Genomic DNA, 22,666 nt, shown 5'->3' with positions numbered 1-22,666 from the left:
AATGAACCAACGAAACAATGTAACCAAAATTGTTTGTGAACCTGATTGAAAAGGAGTAATCTAATTCTTCTTTATAGGAATCTATACTTTGGAACAAGCAAATAACTTCACTTGGGAACTGACCGACAGACATTTTTTTTTTGTTTTGACTTTTAATAGTGCCGTCCTGGTCTATTAGAAATAAATAGTTTAATTGTTAGCTAGTTTCTTTCAACAATTATACTATAATTGGAATAATTAAAACGGACTACTAATTGTACTATACTCATATCAGTTAGTACCTTGTTCTTATAACTAGGTATACATCTACATAAACCAATAGCAACCTACGCAAATTGGTCAAAAATTAACAAAACATATTCATCTTTATCACAAACCAATAAAGTCCAAAATGTATTGAAGTTTCTTTACATTTGGAATTGTATATTTGAAACTAATATAACTATGACATAATTACTTGTTCTGACTGTTATTGTCGTTAAAGTTACGCCATATGTTGGAGTAACAATATTATAAATTAATGAGTTTTGTACTTTTAAATTTAAATGTATATAAATTTTATTAGTTAATAACTATTATTAATAAATAACTGTTACTTACATAACATAGCTTGTTTTCTAATGTAATATGGGATGCTGGGTAAGAAGCCAAAACGAACGCCTAACCTATCCTAACCTTCTTTTGTTTGTTTAAGCCTTTGACTGCCAATAGAAAACTGTTGAAGGCAAAACCTCCGCTAACGTCGGTCACCGGTGTCCCCCGTGGCGTTTAAAGTGTTAAATCAACTCAATATTATAACAGTATCAAAAGGATAAATACGAGTTTGCTTTACGTTTAACGAAATTGATGATTGGCCGGCTCGAATAAACCAACCAATCAGAGCGCCGAACGCACTTTCGTTTCGATCTCGATGAACGTTAAACAAACTTGTACTAAGCCTTCTGGTGGTAATGTTGTTATGATGTCTATGTTTTTATTTGTTATACATTAACATAGATAGTTATTGTTGATGTTACTGAATTATTTATGTATTGTCAGGTACATATACTAACGAAACTAACAATTAACGCTAAACGATCGATCCATATAAATCACTAATGTGAGCCACCGTCCACGACTATCCGTTTCACTACAAAATAAACAATTTTGTAATAATATTATTACAGTTACCCATTTCTTAAGGGTCTCGCGGTCTAACAAGAATATTTTATGAGTTATTGACATTGGTTGGTAGAACGGATATGACGGCAAATGATTTTGAGTCCTCTGTAATATATAGATATTAGATACTATTCAAAGTCAAAAGTCAAAATCATTTATTTCAAATAGACCAGGAAGGCACTTTTGAACGTCAAAGCAAATATAATAATATTAATAACGTCTGTCTGTCGGTCAGTCCTCTAGTGAAGCTATTTGCTCGTTCCAAAGTGTAGATTCCTATGGAGAAGAACGAGCAAGAAACTCCATAGGTTACTCTTTTTCAATCAGATTTACAATACAATTCTTGGTTACATTGTTTCGATTACTTGAACTATGTGAGAACAATGTAAAACTAATATACAGTCCAAGCGACAGAAAAAGAAAATAACCTAGAGGACAATAAAAATTAATGCAGTCCGGAGCTGACCAGTCCCAGTTGACAGCGCCCGTTCACGAACATGACACGTACACCAGCACCGCCCAACTCAACCATGTTGCAGGGAATCGAGCGATCCAATGCCCGTGCCACCGCCAATGAGACCTTTGAGTGAGCATGACAACTCCAAGCTGACATAAATGCATTCTACTAGTCTAATTTGATTTTAGTTAATTACAGGGCTCTCACATTTACAATAATTTTATAACGTACAGAACACATCGAAATAACATGGTTATATTACTACATTTTTTTCGTTATCCTGTGGAGCCGGACCAGCTTGCCTCCAAGCATTTTTATCTTCTATATAATCATTTACCTTGTAGTATGCTTGTCTACATAACGTTTTTTTAATACATAGTTTAAATTTTGATTCATTCAGATTCTGTATTTCCATTGGAACTCTATTATAACATTTAACACAGAATCCCATAAATGACTTACTTATTTTTGACAATCTAAAAAATGGTTGACTTAATCTATCCTTATGTCTAGTTTGATAGTTGTGTCTGTCAGATACTTTCGCAAACAAATGTAGGTTTTTTCTAACATACATAATATTTTCATAAATAAATTGACATGGAACGGTCATAATATTGATCTCCTTAAACTTTTCTCTAAGAGATTCCCGACGACCTAGGTTGTAAATAGCTCTGACGGCGCGCTTTTGTAGGATAAAGATAGACTCAACATCAGCAGCTTGTCCCCACAGCAAAATGCCATACGACATGATGCTATGGAAGTAACTGAAATACACTAGTCTTGCCGTGCCTATGTCGGTTAGCTGTCTGATCTTCCAGACAGCGTAAGCTGCAGAGCTCAATCGTCCCGCTAGCGATGTAATGTGGGGACCCCATTGCAATTTGTCATCTACAGTGATTCCTAGGAAAGTAGTCTCTTTTACAAATTATAATTTCTGACTATTTAATAATACATCGCATTGGTTAGTCTTAACATTTGGCAAAACAAATCTAATACATTTTGTCTTTTTATCATTTAATACTAGGTTATTTGATGTAAACCAATTTTGAACCTTCATTAGAGCATTATTTACGTCGTCATAATTATTTTTTCGTCTATTTATTTTAAAAACTAATGATGTGTCATCAGCAAATAATACCATCTGAGGTTCATTCTGAAATAAATGGGGCAAGTCGTTAATATATGCCAAAAATAGGAATGGGCCTAGTATTGAGCCCTGCGGTACGCCCATAGACATGCTAGCACCCGGTGAGTTTATTTTATTTACTTGTACTTTAAGTTGCCTATCCTGAAGGTATGACTTCAATAGATTTAGCGATATACCCCGAATACCGTAATGTTCCAGCTTCAGCAATAGAGTCTCGTGTTCAACGCAGTCAAATGCCTTCGAAAGATCATATTATTTTATTACCAATCATTAGGGTGCTTTTCCACCAGAGACCAGAGTTGTAAAAGGCACTTTCTAAAACACCGACAACGCACTTGTGACTGCTCTGGTGTTGCGGGTGTCCATGGGCGGCGCTGATCACTTACCATCAGGTGACTCGTCTGCTCGTTTGCCACCTAGAAAAGTTGTGCTGCGTTACGTTGCGGTGGATGCGTTTGGCAGTCACAAATCATATACATGGGTACACCTAGCTTTGCATTGGTGGATACGGATTCAACTAAGATATGTTTTTTCATAGCCACGTCTGGTGGAAAATCAACTTTAGGCAATTTGTCAAATTCCTTGTAATCTCAAAAATTCAAAAAACTAAATCTCTTTAATCCCTCTTCTCAATCTTTTCGATATGTTATCTCTATCTTTTCGTAGTCACGGTCACAAATTATTATCATAACAGCTAATGGATCAATCATCAATCTTGTAATTTTATCTATAGTGCATTTACCTTGCGTGCGTCGCACGTCCGATGTTTTATCTTTCATTTACAATATTATTTTACAATACAATTCGGATCATTAAAGCCCAGTAATTGGGGTTACACCTGCGTTAACGTAAAACAGCTGTTATGTCTATATTCATTAGATACAAAATAGAATATTTGTCGCCGTATCGACGAAAACGTTTCTGTAATTACATATTGTCACGTAATGAAAGGGTTGTCGCTCGTCGCTAGAATATTGTTCATTTATGATATTGCTTTCGAAAAATTATATCGTCGTAAATAAAATGAACTCGAGTGTCATCCTTGACAGTTATTATCTGTATAAAAGAATGTAGATGTACTTGTTCTTTTCTATTCATTGTGTAATAAAATATTCGCGTAAAATAAAGTTTGTTGAAGCTCACAATTTGATAGCGAGAGCCAAGTTTCTGTGCCCTAGACATAAACATTTGTTCGTCAAAACCGCACCTACCACAGAATTTGACATGAACATTTTTATTTCTCTCTTTATATTCTACGTTTTATGAGAATATTTTGTACTATACCGCGTATGCGGATTTGCAACTGATAAAATGTTCTAAAAGGAATTCATTATCAAACGTGCTCATTATCAACTGTAGGAGATTTCCGTAAAAAAGTTACTTACTCGATAATGATTATGATAATGTGAAAATTGATTAGTAGATAACCAAAATTTTAACACGAGGATTTTGCCACTGTAGTTTTTACCTGTGTGTACTGTAGGTTAAAGTGGCTCGACCGGAGTGATACCACGGCCTCAGAGAAAACCAACGTGAAACAATGGTTGCGTTGTGCTTCGTAGTGTAAGTGAGGTTACCGTAAAAGGTCGGCAACGCACTTGTAACGCCTCTGGTATTTCAAGCGGAGGCGATGGCTTACCATCAGATGATCCGTCTGGTCGTTTACCGGTTTGTTCCATAAAAAAAAACCTATAACAGCAAACAGTTTTCTCGTCTAGCTAGGGATTTATATAATTTAAACGAGCACCACTCACCTCTTGAAATAGTAGATTTTTTATTGGAGATCATTCATTTAATTCATCTAATTTAATTTAACAACTCGTGTCACCCCTGTAGTATGTCCTCCATCATATTAAATTACATTTATTTACTTTTTATGGCTATTAAAATACAATTAGGATAGTAGAAGCACTCGCTGGACGGTGCTAATGGCTTCTGTGATTTTGTTTTGTTGAAAACTGTACAAATCTGGATTTGTATCTATGTGCTGAATATTGATTACGCAAGTCTTGTTTCTCTCTAATTTTTATGGCTTATCATTATTAAGAGCCGAAAATCGACCATGGCTTGTAAACTGTACAAATCTGGATTTGTATCTATGTGCTGAATATTGATTACGCAAGTCTTGTTTCTCTCTAATTTTTATGGCTTATCATTATTAAGAGCCGAAAATCGGGAAACTGTAGATTGTGGACCAATTTTACCCGAAGCCTATCACAGAACGGGCATATAATAATATTCCTGAAGAGATAAGAGAGTTACCTACCACAAAATTTAAAGGAAAGCTGAAAAACTGGTTTATTGAAAAGTGCTTCTACACCCCACAAGAATATTTTAGCTGTAGTAACTAAGTTTAATGTTATATTAACTTTATACTTTAAGTTTTTGCATGCCTACTGAAGGTGAAATGTGCTTAGCATCTTGCTTGTATCATGTTTCTGCGAGTAAAGAATTATTAATATTAATATTTTACTGCCTCGTTGGTTGAGTGGTTGTATGTAGCCGAGCAAGGGGTCTCGAGTCGAGGACTTTTTTCGGTTTTTCGAAAATTTCTTAGTATTAGCACGGAGTCTGGCTTTTTTTTTTACATTTAATGGGTCGACGTTTGGCCGCTATCTCACCTGATGGTAAGTGATGATGCGGCCTACGGTGGAGCACGTCTGCCCATAAGCAACCTATTCACTCCGGCTTTGAAGACACCCAGGTTATACCCATCAGGAAACACAGACTCCGGCAAGGAGTTCCACTCCCTAGCAGTTCGCACAAGAAAGCTTGAAGCGAAGCGCTGCTGGAATTGTGCCTAGTATATGGAAATCGGCTCACCACCTCTTACATGGGACTTACAACATAAATTGTGAAAAGTGGGTGTATATTGTACAGTGGTATAACGTGCTATAATGTGCACTTCTGCCTACCCCTTCGGGGATAAAAGGCATGACGATATAAAAAAAATATTACGCGCACAAAAACGCATACGTCCATACCCGAAGCGTATCGTAATGACTATCTCATACACTACACTAGTAGTGAAATAAATATAGTAATACGAGTGTATGATTAATTAATATTAGTAGTTAGTTAGGGATTTGCGATCGTATCAACGAATTACTCGTTATGTAGGAACTGTAAAATCTCATATACCTATAAGTATAGGTATACTATAGCATGAGCGTAAGTGTTCCAGCCGCAGTTTTATACGTTCTTAACCACTAATTAACGATACCATAAAATAGTTATGTTTGAGGTAAAACGTCTCGATTTTTTAAGAACAGATAAAGTTTTATAAATTAGATGATTATAAAAGGAAAATTCTAAAGTTTAATAAAATAATAAAAGCAGCATGTAACAATAAAAATAATGAGTAACATTATTTTCATTGTGATAACAGAAGTCATATTAAGTACTTTATAGAACTACATAAAATCTTGGAATAAAGATTCAAATTGACTAGAACTACCCATATAAAATTTATATTTGCATAGAACAGCGACTGGGCGTAGCAAGGCGCTACGCTTTCGTAGCACCTAGGATCTGATGCGTAGCGTTCGAAAACTACTCTTATAAAGCCTGATGGCTCAGTACGAATTTGCTTTACGTTGAACGAAAACGAAACAAGAGCGCGTTCGGTGCTCTGATTGGACGGTGCGAATAAACCAACCAATCAAAGCGCCGAACGCGCTTTTGTTTCAATCTCGTTAAAGGGTATTGAACTCGAAGTTGTCGAGATTGTCCTTAACTTCTATTTTATTTATATTGGATTGTTTTATCAACCTACGGAGCTACCTAAAACATTATAGATTAAAGTTAAAGTTACTTATCTTAGTATTACATGTATGTAACTATAGGCTCTCAACCCTTTATTTAATATGAAAGTTTCCAACTTCAAAATTACATAACACTTATGCGTAATATGTGAAGTATGGGCCTTGTTGAGGAAAAGCGTTTGGCGTTCCTGACCCATTAACTAATTAACAAACTTTTACACACGGTGAAGGGGCTTGATAACGCAGGTAAGGGAAATTAAAGCCAGCCAATTAATTAGTATGCATGCTTGTAAAAAGTGTTGAATATAATATACTGTTGTCGACTTTTAATGAAATGCTAATTAATGTACATATTAATACGAAAGGAGTTTGAATAAGCGTTTTATTTTAAACGGAATTAAGTTTAATCGTTGTTGAGTTGTGAATTTGAATGGAGAATTACTAATTTGAACGTTGAATGTTGATTCGGTAGTTTCAATTAGAACGGAACATGATAACGGGGAGTTCAAAAGTTCTTATTATTATATTAGAGTTTAGCTCTTATTGTCTTATTCAAAGTTCGAGACTGGGCTATTGTTCGCTTGTGGCTGCGTGAGTCTGGTAGGCGTTAGTTCAGTTTGTTGTTTGTCTATCTGTCAGATTGTTCACGGGGGTATAATTGGGGTGGGAATTGATTTAGAGCTGGGTTACATTCTAAGAACTGAAACTACATAGTATATATTGACGTAGGTACCATATAATTGTTTGGTTATTAATGAGTTCAGTAAACAAGGCCAGCAATCACGCCATTGGGACTTTAGTTCGAGCAAACACTATGTACGTGTATACTTACTAGTTTGATCGTTAACATACATATTGGCACCGTAATGCATTTGTAATTAACTTGTCAACAAGTAAACAATGTTGTACTATCAGATCATATCAACAGCCTTTTAGTGGCCACTGCTGACCAAAGGTCGCTTCTCGCACGGAGAAGGTTTGAGCATTATCCACTAGTACATCACGCTTGCTCAATGCGGGTTGGCGATATCAAACTTATAATTAAAAATTATAAACCCAAATTTCCTCTCGATGTTTCCCTTTACCGTTTATCAGTGGTGTCTAAATAATCTTAGAAAGTACATATAACTCGGAAAAACTCACATTTGTACTTGCTCTTGGTAGGTTTCGAACTATGCTATGTTGTATTATAAGTAATATATAAACTTTACCATATAAGTAGCCAAATCTTAGCATAAGTTTAAAGTTTTTATAAGACCAATTTGTCTGTTATTTTCTTACGATCATACAACACTGCAATGGTATTCGCCACCTATTAAATTGTACTAAAAAAAGTGAGAATAATTTATTTACTAAGAGCTTTTAAACTGACATGGTTACTATCACTATCATTAGAACTTAAGACGGGATATTTACCATAAGTTTTAAGTTCTAATGATAACTAAAAGCTGTTCATTGCGTACATTATTCATGTCTTATATAACAAATGTATCTTCAGTTTTACATCAACAAGAGTTTCTGTTGTTGTAATTTTACAGCTAGGTCATCACAAAGGAGCCGTTGAAATACAGAATTCCAGACGTCACTGCACTGAATAAAATATGAAATTCTTTACTGTGCTCCATTTTGAATTTCTATGTAGCCAGAAATAAAGCTAGCGCAACAACATACATAGGTTACCTAAACTAATAGCGTGCTCCGAAATGGACTGAAAATAAAATATCCTAAAAATGTGTATGTTAGATTTTTTGTTGCTTTAATTGAGTGCTTTTTTTTAATGTGGCTACGTTTTTCTAGTTTGTTTTTGTATATTTTTTTTTTGATTTCAACTGTGGCGTTGTGTGTGTAAATAAGATTTGTTATGTATGTGTTCGTTCATTTAATTTCAGTTATCGTCTCGTCACTAAATTATTATTCTGATGATGATTAATTTTGGATACAACAAAATACAAAGTAGCTAGTAGTCGATTCTAAAGTTCATATTTCGACTTGGAGAAATTTATTTTTCAAAAGAGAGTATATTTTACGAAATATTGTGTACCTATATTGTAACACACAATGTTACAATAAACATGTTACATTTGTACAATGTAGCATGTTTATTCTTTCACTATTTCAGTCATTAAATGTTAACGAAATCTTGTTGGTAAAACAACTCAAGTCAGAACAAAAGGGAAGGGCTTAAAATATCACGAATAAAACCTTTCCGTCCCATATGGGACTGTTCTGGCGTCTTGCCAACGCCAGGCTATATGAACATTAGCCGTTTTATTTACAGACATTATTTACCTAAATAATAGGCTAAAAAACTTTTTCCAATGTTAGCCAAATGTTGTTGCGGAAATATTTATTGGGCTTAAACTGTTTTTAGAGTGCAGTTGTTCTAAAATGTCGAAATACAGTGTACGGATTAGTCTATAGGTATTATTACTAGGTGCAAACTTTTATAAGAGAAGGGTTCGTAAAGGTTTCTATTGAATTAAGATTTCGTGGACTTTAATATTTTTCTACGATTAGACCATTCGGTTTAGATTACGTGAGGAACAAATCGTTTTTCTCGGGCGAAACGACTGCCATCTGCCCTCCACAACTCTCTAGAACATTCTAGTTGTGTCATTCGGGTTTGTGACGAACGAAGTAACGATTTTTACAGGACTTAGTCGTCGGTATTTCGTGCTTATAAAGGTTCGATTGATCGATCAATCAGTTATCAATGGTTAATCTGTTCATAAAGATGTATGCGAAAAATTTATTCAATGGAGTGATTGATAAAATACAATGCACGAAAATTCTACAATTACTGTAATAAATATGTCATCTCTCAGGATTTTAAAGTTTCCGTGCCTCTAGAAAATAGTCAAGTTGATTACGTGTTTTTATTTATTTTGTCTTATTAGATAACATTACTTAGATAAAACGAATAATAGTTTAGTTTTTAATACGTGTCAAATATTTTAGAATAATCTATGAACATTAAAATAAAAATTAGTTATTTATTCTGTTGTAAATCAATGAATAATCCTAACTAGTAAAGAAATCAGTAGCGAATACGAAAATTCATCTACAGTCACTCAACTCTTCACCATAACTAATCTGAATAAGTAAGCATTACGAAGTATACACGATAGGTACATATGAACGATGGTTAATCGATTAGACCAATATGTGATTTTCCTACGAAATCAACTAGTCTATGTTGTTAAATTATGCCGATAAATTATACGTAGGTAATGTAGTGGACATGCCAACCCGCGCCTATGATATCAAAATCGATTGTAAAATCTGTGTGTAACTAAATGAATTAATATTCTAATGCGATCGGTTAAGGTGTTTTTTTAAACCAACGTTTAAATTCAATAAGTATTCCATGATGGAGTTAGTTAGTTCTCTTATTTTATTTATTTCACTGTTCATCAATGACTACTAGTTTTCAACTTTAATTTCCAATAGAGTATTTTATTTTAACTCAGTTTTTTTATGTCGTGTTGGTTTTGGTGCTTCTAATAAAATAATTCAAAGAAAAAAATCCTTTGCATTGCAACTACAGAGCTAAAATTAACTTCTATATTGATCAGGAGCTTTTGCCTGTGACTTTGCATGCGTTAAATTTGGATTTATTATGCATAATTATAAACCTTTACTTTGTCTTTAATCATTATCTATTTAAAAAAGTCATAAATAAAAGATCTAAGTATACAACGACTTTATTTTGTACTTTGTAGTGACTATTCAACTCTCTTTAACTATTATCTGAAGTCATCAGTATTAGACAACACGATAATTATAAATCCTAGAGGGAGAAAGAAAGAGAGTGAAAGAGAAAGAGTTTATTACATTGAGAATTCATTCAACGAGTTTATGTACGGGAACAGTTGACGTGATGTCGGCTATAATTAGAATATGACGTTTACGAGTATTACTCAGTAATATGTCTTATAAACTGCTTGTAATGTGATGATTGAATGAAGCTAATCTAAAGAATAATCGTGGTTTAAACTTTAACCGAAATACGTCAAATTGTTAACCTATTAACCGCATATATGTAACACATATTTCCGTGTCCCTACCGCTCTCGTGTCGTATTGCTGCGATAGAGAACATGCATGTTTTATTTCGTTTTATTCACACGATTCCTCCTCCTTATTTAGTGTAGATATATTTTTTTCGATTTGTAGTAGCTAGGGGCATAGTAACTGATATTTAACTGGGTGCTTAAAGGGTTGAGTATAGGCTCTTTTTCTTAAGACAGGGGTTTTCAATCACACCCGTAAACAGTCATTCATATCCCTGAGACGCGCCGGACTTCAATGTTCCGGTGTTTTCATTGTTGTATCTACTGTAGATCTTGGCTTACACGAGTTACAGCGGTATGGGAGGTTGTGGCGTGCTTGACCCATAAAAAAAATTTATCGGGGTATTATAGTTTCGTTTCCGACAGTTCATCTGCTGTTTAATTATTAGTATGTTTGTATAGAAATTCTTGCATAGAAATATTTTAATTACAATTATTTGTACAGTATGGAATTATGTACTAACCACAATTCTGTAGTTTGTACAGAGAAATCCGATACCAAAAGTACCAATGATACTTTGCCGCTCGCAACCGCTTGACTAACGACGCAGCCAATTAAAACAAATAATATTAATTAATAAATTTAGTTACTAGCTTCTGTAAGAGGCTTCCCTCGCGTTCCCGTGTGAAAAAAGTAGACTATGTGTTATTCCAGATATAATAATGTACCTCTGTTCCAAATTTCATCTCAATCCCTTCAGCCATTTTGACGTGATTGAGTAACACGCTTACACACAAACTCACAAACTTTCGCATTTGTAGTAGGTATTAGTTAGATTTATTAATTCGAAAGTAAAACGGGGAACGTTATAAAAACATACCCAGTACATGTCCTGAACTTCCTTTAAGGGAGAAAACTATCCAATGGCTTCTCCCGTCATGAGCGAGGGAGAGGGAGTGTCATAGTCTTACTGACTAAAAACTACTCCGTTCCTACTTCTGCTTTTTGGTAACCTGATACGTTGTTCGCAGTAGGGCACTATATTCATTTGTTGTAGAAAATCGATATCAAAACTTTTTAAAATAATTTTCAACGTTTGAGAGTCCTCTCAAAGTACCAAGTTGTAAGTGTCACTACAAATATTGATCTTTGTCGTATTTATTTTACGAGCATAAACGTTATACGAGACATCCATTCCATCCATTTGCCGTTTTACATATCATTGAATAAGAGAGCAGAGTAATGACGAAGTTTTATTCATCGGAGCCATATTTCAGCTAAATTCAAAGGCAGACAGGCAAATACGGGTCACGTAATAAAATGTTAAGAAGAATAAAGACTTGTTGTGACACATTAAATACCGCGACGGAAATAGAAATTCCTACCCTTAGAGAATTTTCATTTGCCTTGTTTCGCTTCGAAGTATGAATAAGATAATGTGTGTTATAATTTTGTTTTTTATTGAAATTATTTCTTTGTCAGCTTCGTTCAGTATGGTTCGCGACAGTGTGTGGTTTATTTATTAGTATTGAGACTAAAATCGTAATTGAAGAATTCTGTCATAATTATGGGCTATATTTTTTTTATGGAACACGCTGGTGAACGGTCGGACGTATCACCTGATGGTAAGCAATCGCCGCTGCCCATGGACACTTGAAACACTAGAGGCGTTACCGGCCTTTTAGGGGTTAGGAATTTAAGGGTTATTGGAGAATCGGGGATTGGGAAGATTGGGAAGGGGGGGAATTGTGCCTTCGGTAACCTCACTCACACGACGAAACTCAACGTAAGCGTTGTTTCACATCGATATATTGTACTATCTACTATCTATACATATATCAAAGTATTACGGAATAATAACTATTATTCTTTTGGTATATTTGTCTTGTTATTTTATCGATACAATTAGGGATAGATGCTATAATAATATTTCCTACTGTGTTCCAATTATCATTATGGGTATCGAATTACATAAAACAATACAACAACAACGAACTTATTAATATTATTACGAAGTATCAGAGGGAGGTTTTATGTTATCATGATGAATGATACCTCTTATTTCGTAATGCGCAATGCCGTAATGTGCACCTCTGCCTACCCTTTGGGGGATAAAAGACGTGACGTTGCATACCTCTTATGTCGTGTAGAATGTGCCTTACAGGAGTTATAACAGCGATCATGAATGTGTAGTAAGCTCAAACGATCCAATAAAAATATACATTAAAATTATTCAAAATTTAACAATTGTCTCATTAATACTCTAATGTTTGGGTAGAAATATTCTCTACTTTAAGCCCTACTGTACCTAACCCGTCCGTCTGTGTGTGTGTAGGCCGGTATTGTATCAAACTCCGTATTATGAAAATGTCGGTGAAAACGTTTTTCAGAACACGTTCCCACTCAACCTGCTAGAAAATGTAAATGGTTCAGCGTTGCCAACGAAGAAAATAAATTTGTTTTATTTAAATTACTGGTTTTTCGGTCGAGTATTTGTAAGTAAGTCTGTCGAGCAAAGAGTCTCGGTTTAGTTCTGGGGTTGAGCAAAGTACTGTCGGGATCTAGTTTTTTTTAGTTCGGTAATAGTATGATGTCTGGAGTTTAGATCTTTCACCATTACATATGAGACCTATAACACAACTGATCAAAAAAGGATGTCACATAGTACAATAATATTAACCCGCCATTGGTGACGTGTATTTGTCTTACATAGTCAGTGACCCTGGTCTCCTGCACATAAACCACAAAATCACGTTTGTGGTTTATGTATTATTTTTTTATTATTATTAAATTTTTTAGATACATATTTTGAATTAGAAACGATATAAAATAGGACATTGACATTGGAAGGACACAAAATGACATAAATATACAAATAGAAAATAAAAGAGATAAAATTTCATAGAAAAGACATAAAAATAAAACGCCCGTATTGCTGTTGCGGGGTGGACTAATGGTAAGAGGGCGTGTAGTAAAGCAGCTACTCGAAATCGCAACCTAATTCGATAAACAGTTTAAAAATTATTCTTAGTTTTTAAATTACCCGGTCTCATAGACATGTATAGGTCACCAATGGCGGGTTAATATGTACTGTGTACATTGTACCTATTTTTTTTTGCGAGGGGAAATTATTTCAATGTCTTCTCCCGCCGTCCCTGCGAGAGAGAGAGAGTGTCAGACTCTTACTGATTCAAAACTAGCCTGTTCCTATTTCTGCTTAGAGCCGGAGCCCTAGTAACCCGTTTGGCTGTCTATAGCTCCGGGTGTTCTTTAACCCTCAAGGGGGTAATTACTGTGACGTGATCTCATGTTGATGGAGGAAAAAGTAGGTCAAAAACCTGTCGGATGATGTGGTTTTCGTGCTGCGAAATGTCTTCGTTCTGATGTGATGGTAACTGTTGCGGTTTGCGATAGTGACTTTAGTTCGTAAACATAGACAAGAAAACTGAGACTTAGCATTTTATTAAGATTTTTATTATTTGAATTTTAATCTTTAATGAGAAATGGAAGTGATCGTCTATAAAAAGCTTTTGTATGTGTTTTTTGATGTCTTGTTTAAATTGTGAAGTAATTGCAATTGATTAAAGACAGTGAGAAAGAAAGTGAAGAAAGAGACTTTGAATAAGTTACTACAAATTTTCACAAACATGTAGAAAATATGTTGGAATCATCGAAGAAAAGAGCTTTATTGAAATTCGATACCAATAATTTATTTTGTGTTTAAAGCCAGCATTATTACGATACTTAAACACAAAACGACTAATTAACATTTTGATTTTATTATTTAGAATACTCTCTGACGTTGTTTTTGATAGCATCCCCTCTTCACAAAGAAAACTTTTAGTCTGTGGTTGACCCAAAACTGTCTTAAAAGAATGTTAAAAATTTTTGGAAAGTCGGCTACGTGAGCGAAATACTCGTATAATTCATTGTTCCCACTTTCAGTTATATTTGTTTTTTCGTTTATATTTGGTACGAAAACGTGATTAAATTGTACCTACTGGTGGTAGGTAGGTAGACTACCTACAGAGTATATTCTGAGTCTACATAGCGCTGAAACGAATTCTTAGCATTCCCGTGGGACTGGGAAAAAGGATTCTTGAGAGCAAGTCTCGGACATTACCTCTTGTATTAAAGTTAATTATAAGTTTTTAAACTGACATGGTCACTAACACTAGTATTCGAACTTGACACGGGATATTTACCATGTTTATTTGTGTTTATGATTTTCCGATATTTCGGCACTGTTCATGGCGCTTGGAACAAAGCATAAACATGGTAAATATCCCGTTTCAAGTTCTAATACTAGTTAAAGTTAATTATTTATGCATTATCTTAAAGATGGGACACGTGAAGTGTTTTCTCGATGAGTTGAACGGAAGCAATTGCACCAGACGTTCAGTGGAGTGGCTTCGATGAGTGTCGTTGGACGGCGACAAGAGCACTCGGCGTGCAGAGGGCACGCCCTCTCCAAACTTTTTGCTTCACTATTAATGCAAAATTTCAAACCATTTCGGGTATTTGGTTTTATGTTTCGACAGTAATGATTTAATTAGTAGATATAGTAAGGAGCTTGAAAGTTGGAAAGATGATTCGAAAATTTTAATCTATTATCTATTATCTATTATCTATTATCTATTATCTATTATCTATTATCTATTATCTATTATCTATTATCTATTATCTATTATCTATTATCTATTATCTATTATATATATAAAAATCAATTGCTATTCCTTTGTCTCGCTAAAACTCGAGAACGGCTGGACCGATTTGGCAAATTTTTGTCTTGAATTATTTGTAGAAGTCCAGGGAAGGTTTAAAAGGTGAGAAAATATCAAATAATTGACGGAAAAACCCTAAAAACTGCCCTTTCCTTTATCCCATACAAACGTTTTCTAACTGATACGTAGAGTCAATTTGAGCTTTATTGCTATTGGATAAAGTTCATTGTTGGATAAATGCTATTGGATACTAAAAAACAAATGCTATTGAATAAGTGTGCGTTGGTGACTTGGAGCACAGAATCCCTACTAATATTATAAATGCGAAAGTAACTCTGTCTGTCTGTAATTACGCTTTCAAGCCTAAACCAGTGAACCGATTTTGATGGAATTTAGTACTGAGATAGAATAGACCTTGATACTTTTTATTGCAAAAAAATAGCGGAGAATGGGTAAAAATAAGGGATAAATGGTCATATGGAAATTCGTCATTTTTAAAGCTGTAACAGTGAAATTTTGTATTTAGACACTTAATGAGGAGCGAAAGAACATAGGCCACTTTTTAATAAAAAGGGTAGAAGGCGTAGTATGTTTGATAGAGGAGATTAATGTTTGCTTGAAAATTCGTCATTTTCGTTAATACGTTGCATACTTATTTAAATCGCCAATATCCCTACTACCATACTAATGTTATGAATGCGAAAGTAATCCTGTTTGTGTTGAGGTTACGCTTGCACGAATGATTTTTTTTTTGGAATATAACAACGAAACAATGTATTTTTTTATTGATAGGCAATATATAGGAAATTAAAGGAAAATAATATAGATAACCTTGGCTACTTTTCATCATGATTATAAAATGATGAATCGGCGGTCGTGGTTTCTTTGGAATACATATCTTTAAAAATGCTAACAGTAACATATTCTCAAGTAATTCACATTTTAGATGACATACGGCAGCATTTTGACCACTAACACCACTACGCAGACAAAGTCGCGGGCAAAAGCTAGATTCGATAAATTTTCATTTGTACATGTCAAATATTTGTTGTTTCTAAATTCAAATTCTGTAAATAATGATTGACATTTATGCATAAACTATGAAAAGGGTGAATAAACAATTGTCTGTATTTTTTTAATCTATTGAAAATGTTGAAAAGTGCATTAAGCATTAATAGAAATTCCTCAAATATTAATTATGCGTGCGTTCAGAAATAATGACAAATTATCAACAGTTACGCGTGTGTTCAGAAATTTATTTTGTGTAAATTAAAGTTTCTATTCACGTTTTCGAACAAACGATGCTCTTTCAATATAGTCTATTGGTGTGAATGACATTGACATTCGTATTGCGCGTTTTTTAAAATATGCAAAATTAAATGTATATTTTTCAATATTTCTGAGAGATTATCTTAATATTTCTTCGAGTTTTAAAGACTAAGAAGATTTTTATTTGCTAATAAGTGTTTGTTAATCAAGGTAAGTTCACATCTTCATTATTGATTTTTAGTAACTTTTGGTGACTACACAATACTACAATTTGGTATACACGGTTATGCAGAAAATGTATGAGAGCTTTTTATTTTCAGTTGGAATTTCGTTTTTAACAATGCTACCAACCAGACGTACAAGCTTAGGCCGCAGAACTCGAAATACGGCAAGTCAAAGAAATACAAGAGCAAATCAAACTGATGAGCAACGCGAAGCGCGAAATGAACTTGAACTGAATCGATATCAAGATAGAAATGTTGTGTTTAATCCCCACAAAGCTGCATTCAGTTATAATGTGGCAATTGATTACAGTTCAGAGCAAATTGTTGCTATTGGACTAATGAACATTGTGTGTCCACATTGGGATTGAAATTAAAAAATGAAGCCTCTGGATTATGTTGCGCCAGCGGCCAAGTCAAATTGACGCCATTGGTACCGCCACCAGAGCCACTACATTCATTGGTTCATTTTTTGACTCATATCCAGCAGTACAATAATTGCTTTCATATGACATCATTTGGGGCAACAAAAGTTATACGAGACAATTTTTTGCCTACTTTTAGCAAGTAAGTATAATGGCAAACGTTTTTTTTTAGTTTTAAAACCATGTAGCTGGTGCAAAATATGTCGAGTCAGTGATGTGTTTATTTTGTAAACAATAAATCAAATACATAATAATAGTCTATAATCCGAAGACTTAATCAGCAACATTTATAACATGTTGTATTTTGTAGTGGCATGAGCAAGATGTTCTTGGTAAAGCCTACTACCTAAAGCTGCCGTGGAAGGCTGTTTAATGTCGAGGTTAAAAGTAGTTTTAATTTGAAATGATGTAAAGTATTGTGGCAGTATTTTGCGAGCCACATGGTGGTACAATTTGCTATACAATTGCCTATTTATATACATATTTATATTCTTGCAGATTCAGGGATTCAAATATATCATCAAACAGGTTCCTTATTGCCAGTGCCTGTTGAAGACTATACATTTTTGCAAATATATTTTATGGACAATTCAGCAAGAGAAGTCGATCAGCGTTGCGCGCACCACAACTCAGTAAAGAGATCCATTGTGATGAACAACTTCAAACATTTTTCCTTCAACACAATGAATTAGTTGCATTAGACCGATGCATTAGACATTCACAAATGCATTAGACCGCATGCCATCAGATAATCACAAAATTGGCATCAGAGCCGATAAGGCGCCTGCAGGACAGTGAAATGATTGAATCCTATGAAATAAACACTATTATGAAAATATATTTTGTTTTTTTTTAAATTAGTAAAGTCCTTTTCAGGTAAAGTGAGATCAGGAAATTGTGGATTCATTTTTATATGGAGGATATTTATAGATTCCAATTAAAATTGAATAGGGACTCATACATAACTCAGCTATACAAAATAAAGTAGAGCATCATTGCTACGCCAAAGCGGTACGAAGTTCGCTGGGTCAGCTAGTAAATAAATAAAAATGGTTATTGAAAACAAAGAGGCATTTACAATCAAACACAAAGTAATACATGGATTTGTACAAAAATATAGCTTCTAATAAATTCTAATAACTAGAGTCATAAATGTAAACATTTGTTTGAACTCTGTTACTCAAGAAAAAGATTAAACTTGTGTTATGGGTAAATTTCAAGGGAACAGGAAAGTGCTATTTTTTATTCAACTCGCTTATCTGATTCTGTACCATAATAATACGTGATACAGTAGAACTCCAATTATCCGAACTCCGACTATCCGAATCGCCGATTATCCGAATCACAAAAATTGTCCAAAAAAAGTCTAAGTGCGCTATTATTCTCTCCCCCCCCCGCGAAGCCAGTGTTTGCGCGTCAAGTCTTAACTTGACTTGTCTTAACTTGATGTTGTGCATACACTGACATCCCCCCGCAATTTAATTCAATAAAAAAAAATAGTGCAATATCAAAACATAGATTTTATTCTCTTCAATGGCAATTTTTTTTTTAAAACTCCGATTATCCGAATATTTGATTATCCGAATGGGTCCCGGTCCCCATTAATTCGGATAATTCGAGTTCTACTGTACAGTTCAAAAAATGTGTCACTTTCTTTCACACACAGAGTAATTATATCAGACAACTGTAATTTACAGGTTTTTTTTTTAAGGGGGGAAAACCATCCAATTACTTCTCTCGCCAGGGCGAGGCGAGAGGGAGTTTCAGACACTTACTGACTAAAAACCAACCCGTTCTTACACCTGCTTGTCGAGCCGGAGCCCCGGTAAACCCGCTAGGTAGTCCGCAGGTCTATGGTGGACTCGGCCCCAGCCCCATCTATGGTGGGTAATTTAAACGTGACTACACAAATCACAATATTACCATGCATCTGTGAAAGCAAATTCGAATCCTGCTACGTAGCTGGATGCGGCTATAATAAGGTTTATAGTCTGTTTTATTATGAATATTTAACAAAATATACATTTCATAAACTTAATAGCCGACAAAGGTCGGAAACAGAAGATTCGACATTGTTTTAATGACGGCCTAACGCATTAATTTTATGTTGTGAGGACGCCATAAGTATTATTATTATCAAGTTACTGCAGGTACAGTACTGTAATTTTTTAATAGATTTCCTGCTCTTTGTTCATATAAAAGTGCAAGAATCAGTTCTGGAGTTAGTAAGAAGACCTGTTGCTTTTTTGGCTTCTGCTGCCTTGGACAAGGCGAGAGGGAATGTCAGAATCTCACTGACTAAAAACCACCCCGTTCCTACTCCTGCTTTTCAAGCCGGAGTTCTGAGTTCGTACCCAACTCCGGGAGAAAAGTTGCTCTTAGGATTGATTTTAACAATTAAATTTGACCACTTTAGCCCAATACATACACACTATGCTTAGCCTAAGAATGAAGTGTGTGACAGTTGCCAACTCGATTAGCTAGAAACGCAATAGGTACACCAATTATTTAAATTAGTATTTCCGTAATTAAAAACAAAAAAATGTATTGGGTACAAAGATAACATAAATTGACTGATAAAATTCTGTAATTTCTAACTTGTTTCTAGCCTAGGCAATAATGATAACGTAAAATTTTATTACCTACATAGGACTTTTTACAACAACGTAGCTAGAGGCGACGCGGTTGATGCTTGTACTGCTCAAGGTTATGAGCCCCTGATGAGGCTTGAAATTAGCCGAGTAATCTGATTGAATAGTTATCTAGGAGTACATCTGATTTAAACAAGCGACAAATATTTATCACCATTTTATAACTATACAAATGAATCTAGTATGTACTTCTTTCTATGTATTAAAGAAGCAAAAGACATTATATGCACGTGCCTAACCTACAAGAGCTTTAAAACTCGTGAAGTACAAGCCAATAAAGTGCAAAGAATCTCGTGTTAGCATCGGAAAGGAATCCAAAACATGGAGGAGGTACGATGAGACCGCGGTCGTACGTGACTCCATGTAGACTAGGTACGGCAGTAGCTTATTGAGGTTTCAGATAAGATGTTTAATATATGTGCGTATGCAACGCCACGACTTCCTATACTTAATAGCAATTTTAGATACTTGGATGATGATAAAATTTAGGTTTAGTGCTATGGTTAATGTTGTTTTGGGAAGGAGATGGCCTATGTGTGGCTGTATTTAAAGAAAAGCTATCGTTTTGATCTAGACTTCCATAAAAACTGATAGTTGCAGAGTAAGGGAACCTATGTAAGTTATGAATACAGTAAAACCATTTTTTTTTAGTACATATTGTCGCATATTTGTATTTATAACACATTTTGAAGCTTACAGAAGTATTATTTGGTAAAATATAACTTTAAATAAACGTAGCGTAAACATTTTATTCATGATTTTCCGTCAAAGGGAATTTATTAAATAACTTATATAAAGCAACTTAAATAATTTACGAATTTCTCTGAAACAGGCTTCTGCGGTTGTCTGAAATCAAGAATTGTATCGAACTGTTTGTCGAAATAGTAAAAAAAAATACTTGGAATATTTCACGCTGTATTTCGTGAGTGACATTCTCGTTTATCAGTGTTGACAGCCTTTGATGTGGCTCTGCTTACGTCACGTCTGTCGACACATGTAGGTACATATCTAGGCACTTTTTGTCATCGAAATTCTGTTCAAATTCATGATACGCTTCATTGAGCACGCTCCTCTCTAAATGAAGTAAGAAAAACATAATTATGTATGACACATTTTGGCATTCAATGTTACATTTACTTAGTTATTTCTAAAAGGATTCAGTTTCAGACCTTGTATTTAGTAAGGCATGTTATTTTGAATATACAATATGAAATTCTAAAGATTTTTTTTTTAAACTGTTTTTTTCCTGGAGAATCAAAACGATCTACATAAACAAGTTAATCTTACCCCTTTGTTCAGTACTAAAGAGGGTCAATATTTACTCACATTTATTACCTAGCTACGTGTCTAGACCACTGCTTACTCCTTAATATTTCATCAAAACGTTATTTGCAAAGCCATTGAAACGCAATTACGGTGCATTTTCCTATTTCGATGACTCGACTTTTGAATTTATTATGGTCGACGGAGGCCGTATTTATTCAACAAAGAAAAAGGAAATTCCTTACACAAAAAAACCTAAATTATTAAACGAAAACGAATAGACGAAAAATGCCACCCTCTTGCGTTAAAACGAGTCCTATTGTCACTATACCCTCAAGACTTTGTTCCATTTATTCGAACAATAAAAAGTGTGAATTAGCAAAATGATAATAAAAAGTTATAGCGAAGCGAGCGAGTTTGAGCATTAAAACATTTAACACGCATCGCACGCCGCCGCTGGTAAGAACTTTGCCTAGTAGTTTTAAATTGAAAAGATTCACTTGACAGTTTGAAGGAATTTAATTAGTGCCTCGGAATGTGGATTAAGCTTGGTGATGAAGGCAGGCTCGATTATGTTAGGGATGTCAAGAAATTGCTTCAGGTGCCTCCTGCGCGGGATTAATGTTGCTCACCCAAGTTTCTCGTATATGAGATATTTCATTTTGTAAATTCATCTCGTCACGGTTGCGGATTGATGACCCTACAGAACAGATTCATATTTGGCGGCATGAATTTTAATAAAACGCGGCAGATGGATATTGATTCTGTTGGTGTTACTCGTACATACCGTATGTGAGTGTTGGATATGTCGGTTATGTGTTAACAAAGGTTATTTTTCGTACAGCGTAATGTACAAATAGGAATTGTGGGATAAAGGTACGTAAAGTAAAACATCAGACAACATTTCCAAAAAAATATAAAAAATTTGAATTTGAATTTGAATATAAAGTGTTAATAAAGTGTATACGGAGAAAACTAAAATGAAAACATGTGATTGAGATATTAATTACTAATAGAAATAGCACTTCTTTTTCAGCCATGGTCGTCCCACTGTAGGGCAAAGGCCTCCCTACCTTCCTTCCACTCGCCTCTTCATAGAGCTTTCTGTGGCTAATCCTTTTCATCGGGTTCATCCCAAGTACGTCACAAATAGCGCTAGTGACGTCAAAAGTCAGACAGTCGTAAAAATAATAAATTTTTCAGTAAGGAGTTGTTTAGTTAAGAAATGTGGTCGAATTTTGACCATGAAACAACCTCCAGTAAATTGCAAATGGATGTTTCAAATATTTGCAGTTATTTTGACCTTGATCCTCAGCTGATATTTTGTTCCTTGATAAATGTAACACAATAGACGATGTGTTTCAGTCAATATGTACAAAGGTGGATAAATAATTATGCGGCAAGAGATTTCATTGTGACGTAGAACTATGCAAATACCGCAGTACCCGTTACTTGTAGGCATGCCTATATTGTAAACATATGCTTGACGTCTACCTATATCATTTCGCCTTGTTGGTGTAACGTGGTTGCAATAGGGTAGACGACTAATTTTTATTTTAATGTGCGTCTTG

At 34.6% G+C, this 22,666-nt stretch overlaps 1 protein-coding gene across 2 annotated transcripts in view; it reads left to right on the top strand.

Annotated features, from left to right (window-relative positions):
• Positions 1 to 22,666, top strand: part of LOC118264116 (uncharacterized) — a 78,296-nt gene that overhangs the window by 24,045 nt on the left and 31,585 nt on the right. The window lies entirely within an intron of this gene.

This window comes from Spodoptera frugiperda, chromosome 26 (assembly GCF_023101765.2).
Source record: "Spodoptera frugiperda isolate SF20-4 chromosome 26, AGI-APGP_CSIRO_Sfru_2.0, whole genome shotgun sequence".
In the NCBI taxonomy this organism is placed as follows: domain Eukaryota; kingdom Metazoa; phylum Arthropoda; class Insecta; order Lepidoptera; family Noctuidae; genus Spodoptera; species Spodoptera frugiperda.
This window is presented reverse-complemented; position numbering and strand designations above follow the sequence as displayed.